Source organism: Callithrix jacchus, chromosome 1 (genome assembly GCF_049354715.1).
Source record: "Callithrix jacchus isolate 240 chromosome 1, calJac240_pri, whole genome shotgun sequence".
NCBI lineage: Eukaryota > Metazoa > Chordata > Mammalia > Primates > Cebidae > Callithrix > Callithrix jacchus.
The window spans coordinates 200,620,893-200,648,149 of record NC_133502.1 but is presented as its reverse complement, the minus strand read 5'-3'; the positions used below and the strand labels follow the sequence as shown (position 1 = coordinate 200,648,149).

General features: G+C 44.1%; 1 long non-coding RNA gene across 8 annotated transcripts in view; it reads left to right on the top strand.

Annotated features, from left to right (window-relative positions):
* The window catches only part of LOC128928810 (uncharacterized), an 84,332-nt gene that overhangs the window by 31,761 nt on the left and 25,314 nt on the right, over positions 1-27,257 (top strand). For 7 of the 8 annotated variants that reach the window (XR_013522339.1, XR_013522341.1, XR_013522352.1 and 4 more), the window contains exons 2-5: positions 10,895-11,022; positions 13,749-13,842; positions 14,353-14,412; positions 19,066-19,168. This is a non-coding gene — a long non-coding RNA (uncharacterized LOC128928810). Of the gene's footprint in view, positions 1-10,894; positions 11,023-13,748; positions 13,843-14,352; positions 14,413-19,065; positions 19,169-20,116; positions 20,256-27,257 lie in introns of those variants that run through there. The other variant, XR_013522349.1, reaches the window with a different exon arrangement.

The following is a 27,257-nucleotide window of genomic DNA, read 5'->3' as shown; positions in this document are numbered from 1 at the left end:
AACTTCCTGGGCTTGAGGGATCCTCCCACCTCAGCCAAGTAACTGGGAGTACCAGCATGAGCCACCATGCCTGGCTTATTTTTTTGTTGAGATGGGGTTTTGCCACATTGCTCAGGCTGGTCTTGGGCTCCTGGGGTCAAGCAATCTGCCCACCTCAGCCTCCCAAAGTGCTGGGACTACAGGTGTAAGCCATCACATCTGACCTAGTTACTGTATTTTTCAGCTCCAGAATTTGATTGGTTCTTTTAGTTTCTAACTTTTTGTTGATGTTCTTATTTTGTTCATGCATTGTTATCCTAATTCATTTAGTTGTCTGTGTTCTCTTGTAGTTCACTGAGGTTTTATAATTCCTTTGAATTCTTCATCAGGTAATTGGTTTCTATTTCTTTGTTTTCTTTCTTTTTTTTGAGACAGGGTTTCTCTCTGTTGCCCAGGCTGGAGTGCAGTGGCAGAATCTTGGCTCACTACAACCTCCACCTCTTGGGTTCAAGCGATTCTTCTGCCTCAGCATCCCAAGTAGCTGGAATTACAGGCATGTGCCACCAGAACTGGCTAATTTTTGTATTTTTAGTAGAGACAGGGTTTCACTATATTAGCAAAGCTGGCCTCAAACTCCTGACCTCAGGTGATCCACCTGCCTCGGCCTCCCAAAGTGTTAAGATTACAGGCGTGAGTCACTGTGCCCAGCCTTCTTCTACTTCTTTAGTTAGTTTCTGGTGATTTACTTTGATCCTTTGATTGGGCCATGTTTTCCTGTTCTTCATATGCCTTGTTAATTCTTGTTGGATTTTGAGCATTTGTAAAAACAGCAACTTCTCCCGGTCTTTACAGACTGACTTCATATAGGAGAAGAACTTCATCAGTCAGTCCAGCTAGAGATTCTGTGGGCATCTCAAACCTTTTCTGGGGATGCCTCTCTCTGGGCTTGTGTATGTTATTTCCCATTAGAAAAGTTTGCTGGTTTTTATCAGGAGCTCATAATTTCTTCCTCATTCCCTTGTCTGTTTGCAATACAGCAGGTTTTCTGGTGCTACAACAAGCTGCTGAGTTGTCCCAAGGGCCCCCACTTATCCAAAGTATGCTGGCTCTCTGTCAGCACTCAGTCACACAAAATGTCCCTTGGGAAGTTTCCCCAGAAAGGTGGAATATGAGGTGTACATTTCATTCATTTCTTCCCAAGGGAGAAACCATACATTGGACATTTTTTTATGATTACACTGAGCTGTGGTGGCTTGTAGAGGAAGGACTATCATGGTGAAAGCCATGGCTTCTTACCCGTTTCCATGTAGCTGTTTTTCGCTTTGCGCTTGTCTGGGATACTGTGACCTCTTACTTGGTTTTTGGAGTTCTCATAATGGCTTTTTGAACTGTATATTATCGTTAAGTGTCTCTATTTATTGTTTACTGATAGGGTCTCACTCTGTCACCCAGGCTGGATGTACCCACTGCAGCCTCGAACTCCTGGGCTCAAGCAATTCTCCTTCCTCAGCCTCCCAAGTAGCTGGGACTACAGGCATGCACCCAACATGCCTGGCTAGTTTATTTTTTATTTTTAAGTTTTTTTGTAGAGATAAGTCTCACTATGTTGACCAGGTCAGTCTTGAACTTCTGGCCTCAAGCAATCCTCCCACCTTAGTGTCTCAAAGTCCTGGGATTACAGGGGTGAACTGCCATGCCCAGCCCAGTGTTTCTTTAGGGGACCAACGTCTGTGGCTTCCTATTTCACTCTCTTGCTGATACCCCTCCAGATTCTTAATCTTTCTGAGTTGTGGGATATTTGACAATCTGACAAAAGCTGTAAAATATCTTTTACCTAGTAAAAATACACAAATAGAAATTATGAGATATGAATTTTGAGAGAATTATATGCCCTCACATGCACATGAATGTATAGCTATTAATGAACCCTGGTTTAAAAACCTTGATACAGTCTACGCAGTAAAGTGTTAAATCAGCAGGCTTGGGCTATTCAAATCCTGCAAATTCCAAATAATGGACTGGCCCTTGACCAGTTCCTGGAGCTAACTTCTAAAGCTTGGAATATCCTGCCTGATAAGAGTGTCTTTGTATGCCTGAGGCCTTGGGCCACATTGGATCTGTTTGTCCAGGTAGATTATGCTAACAATGTGATTTATGGTGAGTGCCTGTTTTTGTATGCCTGAAATCCTGGCCACAGAGTATCAGTTTGACCTGTGCAGCTGGAGACTGATGGCTAAGGTCATTTACACAGGGCTGCATACCTGTGTGACTGCCTCCAGTAAAAATGCTGAACACCGAGACTCAAGTGAGCTTCCCTGGTTGGTAATAATTTGCAGGGTGTCACACACCATTACTCAGAGCATTAAACCTGTCTGTGAGACTAGTAGAGGACAGCTGAAAGCTGATGCCTGGTTTCTCCTGGGCTTTGCCTTATGGTGCCTTTTCCCTTTGCTAATTCAAATCTGTATCCTTTCCTTATAATAAACCATAACCATAGGCTTAACAGACTTTTCAGAGTCCTATGACTCCTAGTGAATTACTGAACCTGAGGGTGGTCTTGGGGACTCTTGACATAGTTCGAATCATTCACATTGAGCTAGCCAAATTTGTCATAACCACTACAGCAATTAGGCCACATGTCTCTCAGCAGCCAAAACAAAAGTTAATTTGAACAAACATTTAATGAATGCTTATAATTTGCTAAGTACTAGGAAAGTACAAAGACGCAAAGATAAATACATTCATACGTTGAGCTACAGCCTTGGCATAGGTCTCGCCAGCTTTCAAAATATAAGTGGGACATCATGTACCTAGGAGGTATTAATTTTTTTCTTGTTGCTTCCAGTTTCTCTCACTTAACACATTCTGTATCTTATTCATCGGCATTCTATATCGTATTCATCTGCATTCTATACCAGGCCATGCTTAAAAGGAATTCTTTTTGTTTGCAAGGTAATGACTTGAGGGCTTTTGTTTTAATTTTTGAAATGTTTGTTTTTAAAAGTCAGGTCTATTGAGGTTTAATTTATATATAGCAAAATTCACTCTTTATATAATTCTGTGAATTTTGACAAATATATACAGTCATATAACCACCACCCATGTCAAGATTCAGAACATTTCTATCACCCTGAAAAATTTCCTCATGTGTTCCTTTATAGTCAAGTTTCCTCTCCTCACCTGCAGTTCCTGGCATCCATTGATCTGTTTTCTGTCTCTAGTTTCGCCTTTTCTAGAATGCCATATAAGTGGAATCATATGGTATGTACTCCTTTGTGTTTGCCTTTTTTTTCTCTCTCAACTGACCACAGTGCTTTCTCGATTCACCAAATTGCTGCATGTATCACTTGTTTGTTCCTTTCCATTGCAGAGTAGCTTTCCATTGTATGGATGTGCCACAACATTTTTATCCATACACCAGTGGTTAGACATCTGGATTGTTTCCAGTTTGGGGCTACTTTGAATTAGGCTACTATGAGCATTCACATTCAGGTGTTTGTATGGATATGCTTTCATTTCTGTTGCATAAATACCTAAAAATAGGATTGCTATGTCAAATCTGCGAGTTTTGTTTTTGTTTTTTTTTTTTTTTTTTTTTTGAGACGGAGTTTCGCTCTTGTTACCCAGGCTGGAGTGCAATGGCGCGATCTCGGCTCACCACAACCTCACCTCCTGGGTTCAGGCAGTTCTCTTGCCTCAGCCTCCTGAGTAGCTGGGATTACAGGCATGCACCACCATGCCCAGCTAATTTTTTGTATTTTTAGTAGAGACGGGGTTTCACCATGTTGACCAGGTTGGTCTTGATCTCTTGACCTCGTGATCCACCCGCCTTGGCCTCCCAAAGTGCTGGGATTACAGGCGTGAGTCACCGCGCCCAGCTGGGCAAGTACGTTTATAAGAAATTGCCTATTGTTTTTTCAAATGGCTTTACCATTTTGTATTTCTGCCAACAATGTATGAGATTTCCAACTGTTAGTCATGCTCATCACCTCTTTTTCTTCCCCTCCCCACCCCCCGACTCTGTAGCCCAGGCTGGAGTGCAATGATGCGATCTTAGCTCACGGCAACCTCTGCCTCCTGGATTCAAGCAATTCTCCTGCCTCAGCCTCCCGAGTAGCTGGGATTACAGTCATGTGCCACCACACCTGGCTCATTTTTGTATTGTTAGTAGAGATGAGGTTTCACCATGTTGTCCAGACTGGTCTCGAACTTTTGACCTCAGGTGATCCACTTGCCTCGGCCTCCCAAAGTGCTGGGTGCTGGGATTACAGGTGTGAGCCACTGCGCCTGGTCTTTTTTTTTTTTTTTTTTTTTGAGACACAATTTCACTCTGTTGCCCAGGCTGTAGTGCAGTGGCGCAATCTCAGCTCAATGCAACCTTCGCCTCCTGGGTTCAAGTGATTCTTGTGCCTTAGCCTCTCAAGTAGCTGAGATTACAGGCATGTACCACCATGCCTGGCTAACTTTTTGTATTTCTTGTAGAGATGGGGTTTCACTATGTTGGCCAGGTTGTTCTTGAAGTCCTGAGCTCAAGTGATCCACTCACCTTGGCTTCCCAAAGTGTTGGGATTATAGGCATCAGCCACCAAACTGTCCTAGTATTATCAATCTTTTCTAATTTTAGCCACTTAATAGGTGTCTAATGGTGACTCGTTGTGGTTTTAATTGGTATTTGCCTAATGATTAATCATGCTGAGCATTTTTTCATATTTTGCTTATTTGCCATTGTTATATCTTCATTGGTGAAGTAGATGTTCACATTTTTTTAAATCAATTTTTAATTTGGGCTGTTTATCTTCTTCTTATGGAATTGTAAGATTTTTTTTTTTTTTTAGACAGAGTCTTGTTCTCTCACCCAGGCTGGAGTGCAGTGGTATGATCTTGCTCACTGCAACCTCCTCCTCCTGGGTTTAAGTGATTCTCCTGCCTCAGCCTTTGGAGTAGCTAGGATTACAGGCACGGGCCACCATTCCTGGATAATTTTGTATTTTAGTTGAGATGGGGTTTTACCATGTTGGCCAGGCTTGTCTCGAACTCCTGACCTCAGGTGATCCACCCGCCTCGGCCTCCCAAAGTGTTGGGATTACAGGCACCTGGCCTGTAAGAGTTCTTTATATGTTTTAGATACAAGTCTTTTATCCTGAATGTGTTTTTCAACTGTTGTTTCCTAGTCTGTGGCTTACTTTTAATTTTCCTGACAATGTCTTTTGATGAACAGTTCCTAGTTTTGATGAAGTCCAATTTATTAATTTTTTTAAATGGTTAGTGTTTTGTTTCATAAGAAGTCTTTGTCTACCTTAAGGTCAGGTTTTCTCCTTCTAGATGTTTTACAGTTTTAGCACTTAAATTTTGGTCAGTGATCCACATTGAATTTTTTTTTTTTTTTTTAATATGAAGTCTTACTCCATCACCCAGGCTAGAGTTCAGAGGAATGATCTCAGCTCACTGCAACCTCTGCCTCCTGGGTTCAAGCAATTCTTGTGCCTCAGCTTCCCAAATAGCTGGGATTACAAGTATGCACCACCACACCTGGCTAATTTTTGTATTTTTAGTAGAGACGAGGTTTAACCATGTTGGCCAGACTGGTCTTGAACTCCTAACCTCAAGTGATACACCTGCCTCAGCCTCCCAAAGTACTGGGATTACAAATGTGAGCTACCACACCTGGCCTGGATTAATTTTTATCTGTGAAACAGTGTAAAGGTTGAGGTTCATCTTCTGCAGGTACACATCCTATTGTTCTAGCACCACTTATTTAAAAGATTTTTCTTTCTCCCATTAAATTATGTTCACACAATAAATCAACCGTACATGTGTGGGTCTACTTCTGGCCTCTCCAGTTTCATGGATCCTTATGTCTGTCTATATCTATTTCTAAGTCTATTCTTAGGCTGTCTCCAATCTTGATTACCATGGTTTTATAGTAAGTCTTGAAATCCTGTGGAATAGGCCCTCCAAGTTCATCCTTCTTTTCCAAGTTGTGTTGGTACTTCCAGGTCTTTGCTTTCCCCTATTAATTTTAGAATTAACTTGTCAATTTCTACAAAATGCCTGCTGGGATTTTGGTTGGGTTGCATTAAATCTTCAATCTACTGGGGAGAGTAAATATCTTAACAGTACTGCATCTTCTTATCATGAACATGGGGTTTCTCCCCATGTATTTAGGTCTTTTATTTTTCTCAGGATGTTTTGTAGTTTTTAACATACAGGTCTTTTGCATTGTCTGTTAAATTAATCCCTAGGTATTTTATGTTGTTGATGCTACTGTAAATTTATTTTATTTTAATTTTTAATAATTTGTTGCTAGTATAGAGAAATACAATAGATTTCATATATTTTATATATGTATATACTTTGTCTTAAAAAAAATTTTTATTTTCTTTTCAGAAAGAGTCTTGGCTCTGTTGCCCAGGTTGGAGTAGAGTGGCATGATCTTGACTCACTGCAACCTCTACCTCCCGGGTTCAAACAATTCTCCTTGCCTCAGTCTCCTGAGTAGCTGGGATTATAGGCCCATGCCACCATACCTGGCTAATATTGTATTTTTCACAGAGACAAGGTTTTGCCATGTTGGCCAGGTTGGTCTTGAATTCCTGCCCTCAAGTGATCCACCCGCCTCAGCCTCACAGAGTGCTAGGATTACAGGCGTGAGCCACTGCACCTGGCCATTTTATTTATTGATTGATTTATTGTTTTTTTGAGGCAGAGTTTTGCTCTGTTGTCCAGGCTGGAGTGCAATGGCATGATCTCTGCTCACCGCAACCTCTGCCTCCTGGGTTCAAGCGATTCTCCTGCCTCAGCCTTCCGAGTAGCTGGGATTACAGGTGCATGCCACCATGCCCAGCTAATTTTTTGTAATTTTGGTAGAGGTGGGGTTTCTTTCTTTTTTTTTTTTTTTGCATGACCTCCATGCCTAAAGATGGGGTTTCACCATGTTGGCCAGGCTGGTCTCAAGCTCCTGACCTCGTAATCTACCCACCTTGGCCTTCCAAAGTGCTGGTATTACAGGAATGAGCCACTACGCCCAGCCCTTTCTGTATATTTTTAAATGAAGCTGATATAACTGGATACTAAGTACCCTGAAGTTATCAAAATATTACATTTCCTTTCCGATTTTTTTTGACTGTGTTTTCCTGTAACTTTGTATTCTTTTAAAATGTATGTGCCTACCTCATTTAACAAACACAAAATAATTCATATAATGCCTAATATTTGACAAGCACAGCCTTATAGGTACTATTATTGCCCAAATTTAAAGGTGAGGAAACAGAGACATGGAAAAATTCAATTATTTGTAATGTTCCTATAGCTTTTAAACTGTAGGACTGAAATTTAATCCTGTGTGTTTGGCTTTTGAGCCTATGCTCTATATATCAGCAGCTCTCAAAATTTTTGGTCTCTGAACCTCTTTATACTCTTAAATGTGACTGAGCTGGCTAGGTGTGGTGGCTCACGCCTGTAATCCCAGCTACTTGGGAGGCTAAGACAGGAGAATCTCTTGAATCCAGGAGGCAGATGTTGCAGTGAGCCAAGATTGTGCCACTGCACTCCAGCCTGGGTGACAAAGTGAGACTCCATCTCAAAAAAAAAAAAAAAAAAAGACTGCACAAAGGAACTAGATATATGCTTTCCTGGTTTACAACAAAGGTACCACTGTAATTATGTAGGGGAAGATGGTCTTTTAATAAATGGTGTTGGAATAATGAGATGTATAAAAAAATGAACCTTGATCCTTAATTCAAACTATATATAAAGAAATTTTTAGATATATTAGAGACCTAAATTCAAAAGCTAAAACAAGCAAACTTCCAAATAAAAACATGGAATATCTTCCTGATATTGGGTTAGGTAAAGATTTCTTAATCAGATCACAATATGCACTAAAACAAAAAGAGAAAAATTGTTAAATTAAAATTAAGACATTTGATTATCAAAAGTCATTAAGAAAGTAAATAGGCAAGCTGTGGACAGATAATTCTCACAGAAAATATACAGTGAACCCCTACAAACCAATAAGCAAAAGACATTCAAATTTAAAATGTGCAAAAGACTTAAGCATTTTACAAAAGAAGCTATTCAAAGAATGATAAACATAGTAAAAAAGTACTCAGAATAATATCAGAGAAATGCAAACTTAAACCACAGTGAGATACCCTACATATTCAGCAGAATGGCTAAAAAAATTTTAAATTGTCATTAGCAAGTGTTGCTGAGAATGAGTAGTACCTTGAATTTGCATACATTATTATTTGGCAGTTTCTTTTCTTTTTTTTTTTTGAGATGGAGTCTCGCTCTGTCACCCAGGCTGGAGTGCAGTGGTGCAGTCTTGGCTCATTGCAACCTCTGCCTCCTGCATTCAAGCAATCATCCTGTCTCAGCCTCCTGAGTAGCTAGGATTACAGGTATGTGCCACCATGCCTGGCTAATTTTTGTATTTTTAGTAGAGACCATGTTGGCCAGGCTGGTTTTGAACTTCTGACTTGAAGTGATCCACCTGTCTCAGCCTCCCAAAGTGCTGGGATTATAGGCATGAGCCACCATGCCCTGTCAGCAGTTTCTTATAAAGCCAAACATACAGCTACTCCAAGATCTAGCAATTCCACATCCAGGAATATCCTCAAGAAAAATTAGTTTTTATATGTTCACCAAAAGTCTTGTGTAGGAATGTTCATAGCCACTTAATTACTAATAGCCAAAAACTTGACAAAATCCAAATATCCATTAAGAGATACATAAAACAATTTGTGATATAGTCAAACAGTGGAATACCACTAGCAAAAATAAAAATAAAAAAGTATAGTAATATGCAGAAGAGCATGGATGAATCTCACTTTATGCTAAGATTTTAAAAAGTCAAACGAAGTACATTGTTATGATTCCATTCATATGACATTCAAAATCAAGCAAAACTAACCATGGTGGTAGAAATCAGAATAATGGATACCTCTGATGGACTAGGTATTGATTGAGTAAGGCACAAGGGGTCCTTTCAGGATGAAGGAAATGGTCTATATCTTGAACTGGGTGAAGGTTTTATGGTATATACATATGTCAAAATTAATTGAATTGTACATTTAAGACTTTTTCATTTTACTGTATGTAAATTATACCTCACTTTTCAAACACTTTTAATAAAAAATTACTATGGCCCCTAAGGACCCCATGTTTATTAACAGCTTTCAAATTTTATCATATTAGCCAACCACAGTGGCTCATACCTCTAATTCCATCACTTTGGGAGACCAAAGCAGGAGGATCACTTGAGCCCAGGAATTCAAGACCAGTCTATCAACATAGTAAAAGACCATCTCTGCCAAAAATGTAAAAATTAGCCAGGCATAATGGTGTGTGCCTATAGTCCCAGCTATTCAGGAGGCTGAGGCAGGAGAATCACTTGAGTCCAGGGGTTTAAGATTGCAGTGAGCTATGATCACACCACTGCACTCTAGCTTGAGCGACAGAATAACACCCTGTTTCTAAAAAAGACAAAAACAAACCATATTATAAATTGAAATGGACAAACTTTATTTTTATTTTGTAAATATTTTTTGAGATAGAGTCTTGCTCTTTCACCCAGGCTGGAGTGCAGTGGTGCAATCTCAGCTCACTGTAACCTCTGCCTCCTGGACTTAAACAATTCTCCTGCCTCAGCTTCCCAAGGTAGCTGGGATTACAGGCATGTGCCACCACGCCAGGCTGATTTTTGTATTTTTAGTAGAGTCAGGGTTTCACATGTTGACCAGGCTGGTCTCAAACTCCTGACCTCAAATGATCCATCTGTCTTGGCCTCCAAAGTGCTGGGATTACAGGCGTGAGCCACTGCACCCAGACCAAAATGGAGAAACTTTAAAATATTTCTTAACTCATTTAGAAATAACAATAATAAATTAATTTTACATTAACATAACATTTTAATGAAAAATAACTCTTGTCTAAAAAAATAATGGAAAGAGTGGCATTGTTTTACATCTTTGCAAATTTCTTTAATATCTGGCTCAAAAGACAGCTGGATTCTTTTTTTTAAATTTTCTCTCTTTTTTTTTTTGTTCTTTTAGTTGGATTCATGAGTAGAATCTCTTAAGACAGCTGGATTCTTAAACCAACTCTTGCATTTAATTTTTTAAGCTCTCATATGTCATTCAGTGTTTGGAAACTCCACTATACATTTGAAAGAGAAAGCAAGTAAAAAGACAAATAACTCATTATTATTATTATTGAGATGGAGTCTTTCTCTGTTGCCCAGGCTGAAGTGCAGTGGTCAGTCTTGGCTTACTGCAACCTCTGCCTCCCGGGTCAAGCTATTCTCCCACCTGAGCCTCCCTAGTAGCTGGGACTACAGCTGCATACCACCATACCCAGCTAATTTTTTTTTTTTTTTGAGACAGAGTTTCGCTCGTTACCCAGGCTGGAGTGCAATGGCGCAATCTTGGCTCACCGCAACCTCTGCCTCCTGGGTTCAGGCAATTCTCCTGCCTCAGCCTCCTGAGTAGCTGGGATTACAGGCACGCGCCACCATGCTCAGCTAATTTTTTTTTTTTTGTATTTTTAGTAGAGATGGGGTTTCACCTTGTTGACCAGGATGGTCTCGATCTCTTGACCTCGTGATCCACCCGCCTTGGCCTCCCAAAGTGCTGGGATTACAGGCGTGAGCCACTGTGCCCAGCCTATTATTATGAAAATAGTTTAGCTCTCTTGACTCTCTGAAAGAGTCTCAGAGCCCACAGGGTCCCTTCTCACCATATAATAGGAACTGCTGCTCTGATCTGCCCTGCAAGGCTACTTTTTTAGCATTTTTCTAAAAAAAAAAAAAAATACCCACTTGTAGAATGGGGTTTATGTTAGCCACTATTTATCATACTGCTTCCTAGTACCTTTCTCATTTTCCACAGTTCTACGCCTGCCCTGTATTTTCCAGGTTCAAAAGCTTTGGAGAGCAGGATATCTTTTCTTCTCAGCCTGCCCTCTGCAATGGAGGCCATAAACAGGCCAGCAGTGAAAGCTACAGAACATATGAGCATGGCAGGGGCTGAGCTCTATTCCAAGGTAACCTCCGTCACTCTCTACTCCCTTACATATAACATCACCATAACTTGCTGCTGGAATTAGTCTTTGTCTTGACAAATGTATTCACATATGTATTCTACAGCCAGTGTTTTTTTTCTTTGAAACAGGGTCTTACTCTGTTGCCCAGGCTGGGGTGCAGTGGCGCAATCTCAGCTCACTGCAACCTCCGCCTCCTGGTTTCAAGTTATTCTCCTGCCTCAACCTCCTGAGTAGCTGTGATTACAGGGACCTGCCATCATGCCCGGCTAATTTTTGTATTTTTAGTACAGACAGAGTTTCACCATGTTGGCCTGGCTGGTCTCAAACTCCTGACTTCAAATGATCCACCCTCAGCCTCCCAAAGTGCTGGGATTACAGGTGTGAGCCACTGTGCCCAGCCCTTGCATCCAATTGTAAAGTATGACTATCACTACAGAAAGTTCTCTCATGTTTCTTTTCAGTCCCCACCACACTACCAGAGGCAGTGTGGTAGAATAATAATAATAAAGTAATAAAAATTAATCCCAGAATATTTTAACTAATCGCCAGTGAAATTCTTTTTAAAATTATTTGGGACCAGGCATGGTGGCTCAGGTCTGTAATCCCAGTACTTTGGGAGGCCAAGGCAAGAGGATTGCTTGAACCCAGGAGTTCAAGACCAGCCTGGGCCACATGGCAAACCTCCCCCACATCTCTACCAAAACAAATTTTTAATTTTTTTTTTTTTTTCTTGAGATGGAGTTTTGCTCTTGTTACCCAGGCTGGAGTGCAATGGTGCAATCTCGGCTCACCGCAACCTCTGCCTCCTGGGTTCAGGGAATTCTCCTGCCTCAGCCTCCTGAGTAGCTGGGACTACAGGCACGCACCACCGTGCCCAGCTAATTTTTTGTATTTTTAGTAGAGATGGGGTTTCACCATGTTGACCAGAATGGTCTCGATATCTTGACCTCCTGTTCCACCCACCTCGGCCTCCCAAAGTGCTGGGATTACAGGCTTGAGCCACCGCACCCAGCCTCAAAACAAATTTTTAAATTAGCCAGGCGTGGTGGTGTGCACCTGTAAGCTATGGTCTCAGCTAGTTTGGAAACTGAGACAGGAGGATCACTTGAGCCCAGGAGGTCAAGGCTGTGGTGAGCCGTGTTCATGCCACTGCACTCAAGCCTGGGTGACAAAGTGAGACCCTGTCTCAAAAAGAAAACTTATTCGGGAAATCTCTGGATTTCTTAGATCTACTGTTCTTGATTACAGACTCTATAGAAGTCACAACAATTTTCCTGTCTTTTCTTAGCTAACAGATATTTTGTTTTTTTTCTTCAAGTTATTCTAAATTATAAAACAGGAAAGCTGCTCTTCAAACTGTAGAACAGGTATTCAACAAAAACTTTTTATTTCCATAATTCCTAATTGCTTGGATCTAAGGAAGAATATATTTAATGGGCAAAAGTCTCAAAAGAAAAAGCAGGTCATTATTGCTCATTCCCATTTATCAATAGTGCAGCTCAGCAAAGCTGACATTGTATTGTGCAAGGTGAAAAGAACCCTCTCAGGGTTCCCTGTTGCAGGATATGATTAAAGCCTAGTGACAATAAACCAAGCTGGCCTCAGGGCCTGTTTCCCAGACAGTCCTTTTCAACATCAGCACTCCAGGTAGATCAGAACCTTTCAGAGCTAGGGGAAATACATCCTGTAGGCTTAATTGTACACTCCTTGAGGCTTGCAGATAAACTCCCTTATCAAAAGAAGACTTAAGTTCCCAACAAGTATTGAGTGGCTCAATTATTTCTTCCTCGGTTCCACGAAAATGGTTTTTCAGTGCAGAGGATAATTCTGCACACATTTATCAGTCCTGGCATGGACCTATCCCTGTGGAGCACATATCGATGAAATGTGATGCCCGGTTTCAAGGGGTTTACAGTATATATAGTTCTCTGTTTTATGGGGAGCACCAGGTAGAGAATGACTCCAACTAAGAGGTCAGGCAGGGTGGGGAGGGGACTTGTGGAAGAGGGAAAATGTGAACCAAGCCTTGAAACTGGGTAAGATATTGGACAAACATGGATAAGAAGAAAGAGCCAACCATTTTTTACACTGCAGCCCAAGTGATCTTTCTGAAGCACAAATCTAATATTCCATTTCCCTCTTTAAAGCCATCAGTATGAGAAATATCACTACCCATTTTACTGTGTGAGATAATGGTGCCCAGCACACAGTGAGTGAGAAAACTGAGGCCCAGGGTGGGGCCACATTGTCTCCAAAGCCAGCTAATTAATGGAAGAATCATACTAGAACTGACTGCCACTGGGGCCATGCTCTTCAGCTCCTCAACAGCCATTCTTGGCTGAACTCACTGAGCAAAATCAAGGTGCCAGCAGGACTATGTTTCTTTCTGGAGGCCCTTGGAGAGAATCCATTTTCTTGCCTTTTCCAGCTTCTAGAGACTGCCCATATTCTTGGGCTTATGGTTCCTTCTTTCCTCTTCATTGGCTGGTTGATTCCTTCACACATCACATCACTCTGACACTGCCCCTTCTGTCCTCCTCTTGCACTTGTAAGGACCCTTGTGATGACATGGCCTAGCCAGATTACCTAGAATAATCTCCCATCTCAAAGTCCTCATCATAATCACATCTACAGGGTCCCTTTTGCAATTTAAGATAACATTCTCAACAGGTTCCAGGAATGAGAATGTGGATGTCTTTAGAGAGCCATTATTCTGCCTACCACAGATACAACCTCGCTGTTACCACCAAGGGTTGGAATGAGGATCATTCTGGGACTGCTGCAAGATGCTGGAAACTGGAACCAAGTGCTGCCTTCATGGTAAGAAGCCAATGCTGGAACAACACTGAGTGGATGGAGCATTAAGCAAAACAGGGAGGAGCAACTCCTTCTACCCTCCTCCTGGCCTCTAGTCTCTCTCTAGCCTCTTGTGGGCGGGACCTCTCAGAAGGCCAGCTGGCTAAGAAGGACTATAGTTTTGCAGTTTCCGTTCCAGCATCCCAGAGTTGAATATAGAAGGGTGGGTGGGAAGCTGAGAGACAGTAGCTTAATAACTGACAAAGATGTCACTAAAAAATTCAGTTTAAACAAGTAATTACATTTAATAAAAAGTTCCAAGTTCCAATATATGATGGTTCTTATAAACTGTTAAGAAAAAGCAACCCAATAAAAGTGGACAGATAAGAATGAAAAATTCACCATGGCTAATAAACATATGAAAATACTTTTAATCCTGTTAGTGAGCAGGGAAATGCCTTAGGGCCTAGATGCAGGAGAAGGAGGTCATTCTTTTTGTTTAGAAGATAATCCTGATCCTTCATTTTGGCACAGCTGAAACACAAATTGGTACACCAACAATTAATGGATCAGTGAAGAGCAAGAGTTCTCCAGGTAAGAAATAAGAAGACTGGAACCTGAGCATACAAGCCATGCTAAATGAAGGGACTTCTTGGGCAATGTCCAGATCTGTGGAATTTAATCTTCAGAACAGTCTATGCAGTGTCTGCTCATTGCGGTGCTCTCAGTTCTGAAACAATAGCCACTTTCCAGAGCACTACCAGAGAACCCCAGACCAGTCCCATTTCCCACAAGCCAGCTGTAAGAAGCTATAAGAAGGAGTGAGTTTGGGGTGTGGGGTGGTGATGTGCTCTGGGAAGGGCACAGAGCCAGGAAAAACAAGTTAGAGCCTCTCTAGGCACCAGTGAGTCATGTCGATCATATCATAGATCAATGTCAAATGAGGTAAAACAAATTACTAAAGTGACCAGGGTACTTCTAAGCTAGCACATAGTTGTGGAAAGAGGAGTTTGGCTTCTTTTGTCTTATTCCCAAACCAGCACAATTTGTCTTCAGTGACCCTTACGGCATTCTTTGTGCTGTCAGTGAGTAGATCAGCTTGGTCTTTTCTGGAGGATAGACAGAAGAGCTGAAGTATACAAAGGAAACCAGATAAAGAAAACCTGAAACCCGAAGACATTTTTCTTGTATGTCAAAGTCCTAATTTTAGACCCAGTTGAAGGCTCATTATCCAACATATTACAGTATGGAACTGTAACCCTGCCGCATCTTGAAGGAACTGTCCATCACCAGAAAGAAAACAGCCTGCTGAGTCATTCAACATTCATGGATTCCAGGAGTGGCAAAAATGTTTCTTGACTTTCCCAGTCAGTTGCTTTTTGATCTCTCTCTTTCTCGAGTCACCCCTCCCCTGAGTCCTGGTTCCAGTCTAGACTGTAGGAACAGTCCTGGGCCACCTTCTAAATGTAGCATAAACCAGACCAACAAACCTTTCTCTTGAGGGTTCTGATAGTCCCCAGCACACCCTTTCATAACTTAGGCTAAGTGGCTGTCTCTCTCGGGGCGGGGGGCGGCGCTGAGGGGAAGATAAAGGGCAAGGAACAAAAGGCTTCTGTGAAACAGGAAATCCTTTCTTCCACAGAGTCAAACCAGATACTAGACCTTTGGGTTGGCCATAAGTTTATTTGCATATCTGGATGCTGCTATGCTTTTATGCTTTGGAAGCCAGACTGAGACTACAGGTTGAGTATCCCTTATCCAAAATGCTGGGACCAGAAGGGTTTTGGATTTTTTCAAATTTTGGAATATCCTGTTCCTCAGGATTCCCTCCTAAATTACTATCCAGGAAGAAACATAAAACTACACATAAAACTGTATTTCATGATACTTAATAGTTCAGCATCCCTAATCTGAAAATCTGAAATCTGAAATGCTCCAATGAGCATTTCCTTTGAGCATCATGTTGATGCTCAAAATGTTTCAGGTTCTGGATTAGGGATGCTGAACCTGCACTGAATTGTTCCTCCCTTTATCTCCCCATGGGCCCTATGTTGTATTTAAGCAGCCCTCCCTCCCTCCTGTCCTTTAATTGTGAGTGCCAAAGTAGCTCAGATGTGCCTGCACTCTAAGCTATAAAGAAATAATTAGCCACAGTTAATGGCCTATAATTTGTTATTTCTTTATCGTGTTCCTCAGGGTTCTCTCCTAAATTATTATCCAGGAAGAAACATAAAACTACACATAAAAGTGTATTTCATAGAAACAAAAGAACTGAACTCTTTTCGCTTTGTCTCCCTGTGGTTTGAAGCAGTTGGACTTCTTAGATGGAAATAAGGTTCATTGCCGCAAATGGGAAAGGCTGCGCACGTTGGTTTGCACCATTACGAAGCAGACATACATACAGGACCGGCTATATAATTTGCGACCTACTGCAAAATGAAAGTGTGGGACCCTTTAATATGTTAGGAGTTTCAAGCCTGCAACAGAGGAACATTAAACTGAAAGTGGGCCCTTCTGAGTGTGGGGCCCTGTGTAACTGCAGAGGCCGCACACCTATCAAGCCTGCTCTGCATGCAGAGAATGGTCTCAGGAATAGAAAGATGAAGGGAACTCCACCCTGAGAAGGTCAGGAGAAAGCAGGGGTGAGGCGGTGGGTGGTGTGGCCAAGGACAGTGTCCTCTGGGCGTTTCTTTTGAACGCAATCTGCTTGGCATTGGGTATTTATTGGAGGGCCCAAGGATCAGAAAGTACCAATGTACATGAGGACGTGGGAAGGAAGCAGGGACGAAGGATGTGAGAGAATGCTGGGGTTGAAGGACGGGTTCTAGGCATGGAATCATCTTGTTTTCATTTAATCAACCCATTTCTCTCTCTTTTTACTGAAGTAAAATGTATCAAATTTAGATGAATGATTTTTTTCCCTCCAAATCTGCTCTTCCCATTTCTTCACCTTGGTGAATGTAAATCACTGTCCACCTAGTTGATCGAGGCTGAAGCTGGGAGTCATCTCTGACTGATCCCTGCCCAAGTCCACAGAACGTCAATTCTATCATTAGTGCCTCTCTTGAGCCTACCCATCTACTTGCTCCATAACCAGTGAAACCACCATCATTCCTGTCCATGACTGTGGCAGCAGCCTCCTCACTTACAGCTTCTGAATCATCTAGACTGGAGTTTATGTCCTTATTCTGCGACGTTAGCTGAGTGACCTTGGGCTGGGCTCTTCACCCCTCTGTGCCTCAGTTTCCATATCTGTAAAATGGGAATAATAATACCTATCATAAAGCATGGTTGTCAGGGCTAAAGGAAACAAAGAAGTGGCTGAGCATCTTCCTTGTTCCCTCTCCATCCCTCAGTGAAACATTCCTTCCCTTTCCTGACTTGCTCAGTGCAGGTTCCCACCAGCCTGCTCTGCAGGCCTCACCGCACTTCCCTGTCTTCTCAGCAGTCCTCTCCAAGAGGACAAGGATCCTGGCTTTCCGTGGCCAACGGGCGTCTGACATGGAGTAGGAATTCACCTTACTATGTGACAGGCATTCTCATTTAGAATCAAATGTTCCCAGGCATGGACTCCCTGTAAGCTTTCCCCCTAACTATAAGTAAGTGAGCAGGTGACCACATGACAGAAACAAATGACAAAGACCAAGACTACCCCAGAAGATACTAAATTAAACCTGGGGCACTGAGATGGCGCATCAGAGCAGATCCCTCTGTAAGAAACAGACCTGGATCAGGTAAGGCTGCCCTAGGAAGCCAGGAAACTGGGTGCTCTAGGTCAACACAACCAAACTCCCCAGAGAATGCAGTGGGGCTGACAGGGTGTGACAAACTGGCTCAGGAAGACACCCCAGAGGAAGCAATAAAGGTGGGACCCCTGTGGCCACCCCTTTGTTCTCAGGTCCTGGAAGTGCCCCATCCAATGCTCCCTACTGAGACCAACAGGGTAAGGGGTGTCCACACTAGGGGGCTAGTGCCCTGAGCCAGTCAAGTCCGAGTGGGGGGAGGGGGTGCTAGATGGTTTTTTATTTTCCCATGAAATAACATACATGTAGGAAAGTACATCAGATGTATCTGTAGGGTTTGCTGAATTGTAAACCCACTACTCCAATCAAGCCTTGGAGCATCACTAGCACTCCAGATCCTCCGTAACCTGCTGTCTACATCCTCCGAGAGGCCACCAGGCCTCAGCTTTTGTAGTTACCATGTCCTTGCACACCCAAAGATTAGTTTTGTTTTGACTGGTTTTGAACTTCTCAAAAATGGAATCATACAGCATATATTTTATTTTTTCAACTCAGTATTTTGTGAGAGTTGTCCATGTGGTTGTATGTAACTACTTTATTGATTCGTTGCTATGTTTTGTGGATAACTGTTTTACAAGTTACTTATTCCTTGTCCTGTGGATCGATAGTTGTGCTGTTTCTGGCTTGTACATTTTCCATGCCTTAGTGTGAGACTGTTCTGGATGGCTTGCAGGGGAGTGGGAGTCTGGGCTGGAAGGGAAGGGAGAGGAGGGGAAGCAACAGAAGCAGCTTTGGGGCATGGGGGGAGAGCAGGTGGGAAGGACCCATGGGTCAAACAGGGCTACTGAAGTACAGAGCAAGGTTGAGGGTACCAGAGGAAAGGGTTCTGGAGGGATCCTTGGATGTGTGCTCCTACTCTGAGACTGGACGGGAATACTCCCCGAAAGGTCATAATCAGGGGGTTTAGTAGGCATGGGCATGATGCCTCTACCCTCTGGACCTGCTGCCTGACCCTAATTCCCTGTGGGGTACAGACCAGTTGTATGCAAGAGAGGCCAGACAAGGCAGCTTATTGCAGAATACTGCCCTTGGGGCTCAGAGGAAACATTAGAAATTGACCAGGGAGTCAACCTCTGGTGCCGTTCCTTTCCCAGGACAGGCACCCACCAAGAGGTTTGTATTTGGGAAGCTCAGGGATCACTGGCTGCACATCCAGACACTGGCCCACATGGAGGTAAGGTGGCTGGAGCCCTGAAGGAAGGGGGTCTGCACTGCTGACTGCTTGCCTGGACCTCACCTGTATGGGAAGCAAAGCCACCCCTGGAGCCCATCTCTTGGAGACTTCAGTAGCCCAGGGCAGAGCTTCCTATTCCTTGCCAGAAAACCTGTTCCGGCAACACCCCAACCTCAGTGTTTCTTGTTGGGGACTGTCCTGGCTGGAGGTGGCCAAAAGTCCTTCCCACACCCTGAGAGACCTATTTCCCTCTTCTCTTGGGTTTGGCAGATAACGAATAAGAAGAGGGATGCAGTTGCCTTGGAGCTGGCAGACTGCACAGCAGACAAACAGGAGTCCCGCCACCTCCCATGGAGATGACACTGGAACGCAGGTAAGGTGCTGGAAATCAGTCACAGATGTTCAAGGGTAAGCTTTGGCAGGACATCATTCTAACTGCTGTATATCAGCCAGACTTTGTAAAACATAATCTATTTCCTCACTGGATCCTCAACAGTCCCATGGGCAAATCGGACAAACATCCCCATAGGTGAGAAATGAAAGCAGAGCAGAGTGGTCAACCCCCCACCCCATAAGTGATTGAGGGTTAGAACACAGGTCTTACAACATGGGGTCAGGGCTCTGTCTGCTGGGTGGCACAGAGCTGTGCACATGCAGGCACTTGCCTAGACAGACACTGAGCTCTAGCTTCATCATTTCATGTTTGATTTTCTATAATGTAATCACTCACAGGATCACTGACCCCCGAGGGAATTGGTAGCTGTTGCAAATTTATCTTAAATGCCAATTTGTCAGTGCATTAGAAGGGAAACTGTTAATTGTGGGAGCTCCTCCTGAGAAACAGTCCATTTTATGTTATTTTTTATTTTTTTGAGATGGAGTTTTGCACTTGTTGCCCAGGCTGGAGTGCAATGGCTCAATCTCTGCTCACTGCAGCCTCTGCCTCCCAGGTTCAAGCAGTTCTCCTTCATCCTCCCAAATAGCTGGGATTACAGGCACCTGCTACCACACCAGCCTAATTTTTGTATTTTTAGTAGAGATGGGGTTTCACCATGTTGGTCAGGCTAGTCTCAAACTCCTGACCCCTGGTGATCCACTCACCTTGGCCTCCCAAAGTGCTAGGATTATAGGCGTGAGCCACCACACCGGCCAAAACAGTGAATTTTAGTGAGCAACTGATTCCTTCTTGCAATGGTGATTGCTTCATGCATGATTTACTGAGTTTTGGAAACAGTCCTGTGTAAACCCAATGAAACAGCACTAGTACTTTAACATTGTGTTTTTTGGAATTGCTCTTGAACCCTTCTCTGCCCTGGTTTAGGTCTTTTATCATGAAGTGGCCTCTTACTGCTCTTTCTACTTCATCTTGCCTCACCTCCCAGTACCCACTCCCAGTCAGCCTGGCTCCAGGCTGGGTAGTGCAGCGGTTGAGAATGATCTCAGGAGGCAGATGGCCCAGATTCAAACCGTGGCTCAGCTGCTTGCTTACTGTGTGACCTTGGGCCAGGGGTTAACAGCTCTACTGGCTCAGTCATCTTCGCTTCTAGTGAGGCTACCATAGTACCTCCTCAGGTTAATATAATTAAATGTGTTATTCATGGAAAGTACTTGAACAGTTCCTAGCCCGTAACAAATATTAACTATTATCATCTTGTTCCATTCTCTGTCCAGAAACCTCACATTCCTATAGAATTAAGACCAGTGTTTGGCCTGACAGACTTTTTTGGCCTAAGTTTTTAACAGATATTTCCTGCCTTTCCTGTTTGCTAACCCATGCACTCTGGCTCAGATCCCAAAAACCACCCTCTTGCCTTGGCTCACCCTGACCTCAACACCATCTGTTGAAGTCACTGCTATCCCCCAAGGGGCAGGCTCCCTGCTCAGACGTGCATGTATGTACTCTTATTCCTCTGAGCTCAGTATCCAAGTTCCCGTAGCCACTAGTTGTGGAGAAAGCTAAAGTCCTCAAACATGAAAAGTATTCTCTACACAACCACAGAAAATCACTCTCCACTTAAGCATCTCTCCCTCCTTAACATACTCTCCATCTGCCTCAGCCTCCCGAATAGCTAAGATTACAGGCGCGTGCCATCATGCCCAGGTAGTTTTTATATTTTTTAGTAGAGATGTGATTTCACCACACTGGCCAGGCTGGTCTTGATCTCCTGACCTCGGGCTAACCACCCACCTAGGCCTCCCTAAGTGCTGGGATTACAGGCGCCCTGCCCTCTCCCAAATGATCCACCTGCTATGGGTTGTGAGATGTTGAAATACAACAAAACAGGTACCAAAGTACAATTTAAGTTTTGTGAAATATGCATTTTCTCACAGTTGGGGAATGTGTTGGGAAACTGCTCAGATGAGGGTAACCATTGGCAAATAAGGATCTGTTAGGTCCAGTAACAGATGAAGGGAAAGCCGACATGTCTGACCATTTAGGTGCTCCCTAGGGGCATAATGTGATTATCAAAGACTAAAGGATTTAAGTGGGAAATTGAGGAAGTCCTTGAGTAACTTTTCCTAAAATGATCTTGTGATTGATTACACTCTAGAAAATCAAACATCCTGTAATCCCAGCACTTTGGGAGGCCAAGGCATGTGGATCACAAGGTCAAGAGATCGAGACCATCCTGGTCAACATGGTGAAACCCCGTCTCTATTAAAAATACAAAAAATTAGCTGGGCATGGTGGCGTGTGCCTGTAGTCCCAGCTACTCAGGAGGCTGAGGCAGGAGAATTGCCTGAACCCAGGAGGCGGAGATTGCGGTGAGCCGAGATCGCGCCATTGCACTCCAGCCTGGGTAACAAGAGCAAAACTCCATCTCAAAAAAAAAAAAAATCAAACATGAAATGATGTACTATTTTGCAATCATATAATTCGGGGAGGGAAATACACCTAAAATATTTTTAAGCATTAGCCCAGTTGGCAGCAGTGGCTCACACCTGTAATCCCAGCACTTTGGAAAGTCAAGACAGGTGGATCATTTGAGGTCAGAAGTTTGAGACCAGCCTAGCCAACGTGGCGAAACCCCACCTTTACTAAAACTACAAAATTAGCTGGGCATAGTGGCCTGTGCCTGTAATCCCAGCTACTCTGGAGGCTAAGGCATGAGAATCTTTTGAAGTGAGCCAAGATCATGCCACTACACTCCAGCCTGAGCCACAGAACGAGACTGGCCCTGTCTCAGTAACATCATCAAAGAATTAGCCTATAGTTGCAATTACCTTTTGTTAAAACATTTTAACAAAAACAGTGGGAGAGGGCAGGGCGCCTGTAATCCCAGCACTTAGGGAGGCCTAGGTGGGTGGTTAGCCCGAGGTCAGGAGATCAAGACCAGCCTGGCCAGTGTGGTGAAATCACATCTCTACTAAAAAATATAAAAACTACCTGGGCATGATAGCACGCGCCTGTAATCTTAGCTATTCGAGAGGCTGAGGCAGGAGAATCACTTGAACCCAGGAGGCAAAGGTTGCAGTGAACCAAGATTGTTTCAATGTACTCTAGCCTGGGTAACAGAACAAGACTCTGTCTCTAAAAAAAAAAAAAAAAACAGTGGGAACAGTGGGAGATACTGGTTAAAGGATACAAAATTTCAGTTAGGAATAGGTTAAAGGGCTCCATCTTACCAGATGGTAACTTTGGTAACAACAATGTATTGTATTCCTGAAAATCCCTAAGAGGGCAGATTTTAAGTGTTTCTTATCACATCACCACAAAAAGAAAATGCATATGTTAATTAGCTCGATTTAACCATTCCATAATGTGTACATATTTCAAAACATACTGTATATTATATACAATTCTGTCAATTCAAAAAGATACTTATTACAATAATAGTTTCATTTTGCAAGATTAAATTCAGATCAAACCTTTTTCACTCTGTGCTGTATGAAACACTGGTCTCCATTTTATTTTTATTATTTATTTTGAGACAGTTTTGCTCTTGTTACCCAGCCTGGAGTGCAATGGCGCAATCTCGGCTCACCGCAACCTCCGCCTCCTGGGTTCAGGCAATTCTGCCTCAGCCTCCTGAGGAGCTGGGATTATAGGCACATGCAACCATGCCCAGCTAATTTTTTTTGTATTTTTAGTAGAGACGGGGTTTCACCATGTTGACCAGGATGGTCTCGATCTCTTGACATCGTGATCCACCCACCTCAGCCTCCCAAAGTGCTGGGATTACAGGCTTGAGCCACCGCGCCAGGCCAGATCTCCATTTTAAATGGGTTGTCTCTAAGAGGCTTTTTCAGGTCCTGTTCTTTTTGGATGAGGGTGTAAATATATTTATCTGCCTGATCATCTTCTCTAACAGGCAGCATGTTCTTCAGGGCAAACAGTGCTTCAGACAGATAGAAGTGCCATATCATCTCATGGAATGGTAGGGGTGGGGATGTGTGTGAGTCACCAGTGAGGCCTGTACAGAGACTTGGCCTTCAATTCCTTACTACATGAAGGACACAGGGCAGATCCAGAGCTGTCAGAAGCCAACACCCTCTGTAGAACACTGGTTAGGGTCTTCCGCAATGAACCGTGATGGAGTTTCAAGGCAGAACAGGGCAGAGGATGCCTGAGCAGACAGCCAGGCTCTCGTTCTCAGCTAGATCTGGGCTTTTCAGGCATTGGCAGGGCCTCAGAGGGCATGGAATGCCTTCAAGAGCAGACCTGGAAGACATGTGACTGACAAGGGTGTTCAGGTAGGCCCAGGTAAGGAGAGATAGAGGGACAGGAGGGCAAACTGGCATTGGCGTTCACCCCTGCACTAGGTGCTGACTGCATCCTACAACAGGATAAAAGTGAAGAGCAGATGCTGCGGCCTCTCAGTTCAGGGGATGCCCTAAGGCATCTCTGGCTGACGAGGCTGAGCTGTCTTCAGGCCCAGCAAAACTAGTCCACAGGTTAATGCCACAGAGCTGCGCGGGGGTGCATGTGAAGTATGGCCAAATAGACAGGCTCAGGTGGGGACACCTGATGCTCTTGCAGTCTCCCCAGGTGCCTGCAGGAGGAGGCCTCTAGGGACTTAGAACTGGTGTATAACAGGCCTCAACTTTCAGGAGTGTAGGAGGAGGGCAGAGCGCTGAGCCTCAGAGCAGTAATGCCAAGGGAGCGGGTAAGAGGGCTGCCTGCAAAGCCTCACAGGCTAACTGCAGAGGGAGAAGAATCATGGTTGAAGGTTGTGGAATGGTTGCGAGGAGGAATGGTTTGGAGTGGGTCTAGGGTGTGTGGCTGGTCCTTGGGGACACCCAGTGTTGGGGTGGCAGGAGGAGGAGGAAAGGGTGGTGAAGCAAAGACCATATAGAGCTGGCCACTCTTCCTATGAGTTTCATAGTTAAGGGAATGAGCAAGACAGGGTACTTGCTGTATGCAGAGACTTGAAAGAATTGGCTCTGCAGGCTGGAGGACTGGACACCTTTAGGGACAGAGGAAGGAGCCAGCCAAACAAGGTTGAAAGAGTAAGGCTGAGGCCATGATGGATGTGGGACAGAGCCCCAGACCATCTATTCTGGCTGTGTCATTTTATCACTTACTGAACCATTCCTGTTCCCTAACAAAAGTGTGAGAATTTCTGACAGAAAAACCTGTACCATGATTTATTCTGTAACAGACAAAAATGAGTAAAGCCTCGTTGCATAGTATTTTTTAAAAACAAAACCAAGACAACTCACTAGATAAAGGTGGTAATTCAGTTACCTCTAGCAAGTGGGAGTTTCACTTGTAATTGTGTAAACTTTTTTTTTTTTTTTTTGAAACATAGTCTTGCTCTGTCACCCAGGCTGGAATGCAGTGGCAAGATCTCAGCTCACTGCAACCTCCGCCGCCTCCCAGGTTCAAGTGATTCTTCTGCTTCAGCTTCCAGAGTAGCTGAGATTAAGGCGTGTGCCACCACACTTGGTTAATTTTTGTATTTTCAATAGAGATAGGGTTTTACTATGTTGGTCAGGCTGGTTTTAGACTCCTGACCTCAAATGATCTGCCTGCCTTGGCCTCCCAAAGTGCTGAGATTACAGGTATGAGCCACTCTACCCAGCCTTGTATACATTTTCATATTATGTTAACACACTTATTTTAAAATGCAAAATATAACTGGAAAATTCTACAGAACCTTTTGTGTAGTGAAAACAGCCTCCAAAATGCCTCTGTAAATGAATAGGTTCAGGTACTGGCTTTAAGTGCCCTGCAGTCCCCAGAGCCTTTCAGCCCCCATTTCTTGGCAGAACAAGGGAGTGCCAGGAGAGCACTTCCTGCAGCACTGCAAGCACTCAGATCCCAGGGCCAGGCCTGTGCCCATGTCAGCAAAAGGAGTGGTATGTGTTTTGTTTTGTTTTGTTTTGTTTTTTGGTAGAGACAGTGTCTCACTCTGTCGCCCAGGCTGGAGTGCAGTGGCATGATCTCGGCTCATTGCAACCTCCACCTCCAGGATTCAAGCAATTCTCCTGCCTTAGCCTCCCGAGTACCTGGGACTACAGGTGCACACCGCCATGCTCAGCTGATTTCTTTTGTATTTTAGTAGAGACGGTGTCACCGTGTCACCCAGGCTGGTCTCAAACTCCTGAGCTCAGGCAGTCTGCCCCCTCCTTGGCCTCCCAAAGTGCTAGGATTACAAGTGTGAGTCATGGTGCCGGTCGTTTGCTTCTTTTTCCGGAGGAAAACAATCTCCTTGGAGTCACTCAGCACTGGCGTCTCCAGCTAGTGCCTGAGGATGGCCTCTCGGGCATTGCCACCTCCAGTGGCTGCATGGGCTTGGCCTGCTCACTGGCCTGAATGTAGTGGTGCCCAGGGTCTCCAATGCCAGGAGATCACATTAAAACCTTTGGGTGTTTGGAAAGGGGAAGAGAAAGCAGGGGCGGTGGGACAGGAGGAAGAGCAGTACTACTGGTGACAGTGTGTCCCCACCCCCACTAAGCTTCCAAGATGCTGTTGCAGCAGGCAGAAAGCACTGCTCTGTGACCTTTCTCCCACTCCATCTCCCATAGCTCCCCTCCCTGAATCAACCTAAGGAGGGCACTGCAGGAGGGGCTCCTCGGATGTGCACAGTTTCCAGAGGTGGCTGCCCCCTTTTCTGGGGCGTGAAGCATCCTGTCCATGGAGAGGCACCAGCTTGGGCTGCTTAGCCCAGGTAGTGGCCTCTCAGCTCCTCAGGGGGCTGCTGCTCTAAAACCAATGGAGCAGGGAGAGTTCAACCCCACCCCATTTCCTTCCAACCTGACTGTTCAGGCTGTTGAGAGGCACACCATTCTCATGGTTTCCACTTCAGTATGTCCTCATCTTAGCAATGCATGCTGGCAAGCTGACTTCTTGCTGTCTTCCCAACACTAGTCTCTAGTTAGGCAGTAATAAGGCAGCAGCTAGCTGGCTTCTTACTGAATCAAATGAAAGAGAAGAGAAAGAATCAGGTCACCCCCAAGAGGCCAGGGGCTACATTTATGTCCCAAGGGAGCCGCCCCAGTACACAGCCTATGCCAGCAGGGAACAGCACTTTCTGGGGGACTTGAAAGAATCTCCAGTTCTAAGGATTGATCTTCCAACTGGCAAAGTACAGCAACCACTCACCACTAACTTATGTCTGCTTGAACTCAGAAGACACGGCCTTAAATATACTCGGCAACCTTGAGCTCCTTTGGCATTGGAGAGGGTGGGAAGGGCCATCTGAACGAAAGACCTCGACTTCCTCTTCCAACCTTGGGCTCGGATTTATTTTATTTATTTATTTATTTTTTGCCAATCAGTTTGAGCTTATGAGGTTGCTCAGGTTAGCCTTGAACTGATGACCTCGCCTTCACAAGTGCCATGACCTCCGGCGGGAGCCACTTTGGACCCCCATCGGATTTATTCTTAAAGGGATGCTAAGAGCAATGCAGCCTGGACCCAGGCCTCTGTGATGCGGGGATCATGTCCACCTGGGTCCACCTTCCCCACTCCTCAGCCTGCGAAGTTAGTCTACATCTTCTGGCTTCATCTTTAGTCATGAACTTAAACTGATCGGTTCAAGGACGTGAAGTCATCTCAAGCTTGCTGCCGTGGCAGGACTCAGGCATTCTTAGATGCTACCTCAACCCCAACAAGCAGTTTCACTTCCCATTGGCTCCATACACTGTTAAAGTATCAGTGCACATGCAGACCACCATCTTTAAAAAATGTTAATTTAAAAATAAAACACTTATATGAGGGTGGGTACAATGGCTCATGCCTATAATCTCAGCACTCTGGGAGACTAAGGTGAGCAGATCACCTGCCTGGAGGTCAGGAGTTCAAGACCAGCCTAGCCAACATGGTGAAACCCCGTCTCTACAAAAATACAAAAGTTAGCTGGGCATGATGTCAGTTGCCTATAATCCCAGCTACTTAGCAGGCTGAGGTAGGAGAATCACTTGAATCTGGGAGGTGGAGGTTGCAGTGAGCTGAGACCGCACTACTGCACTCCATCCTGGACAACAGAGCGAGACTCTGTCTCAAAAAAAATGAC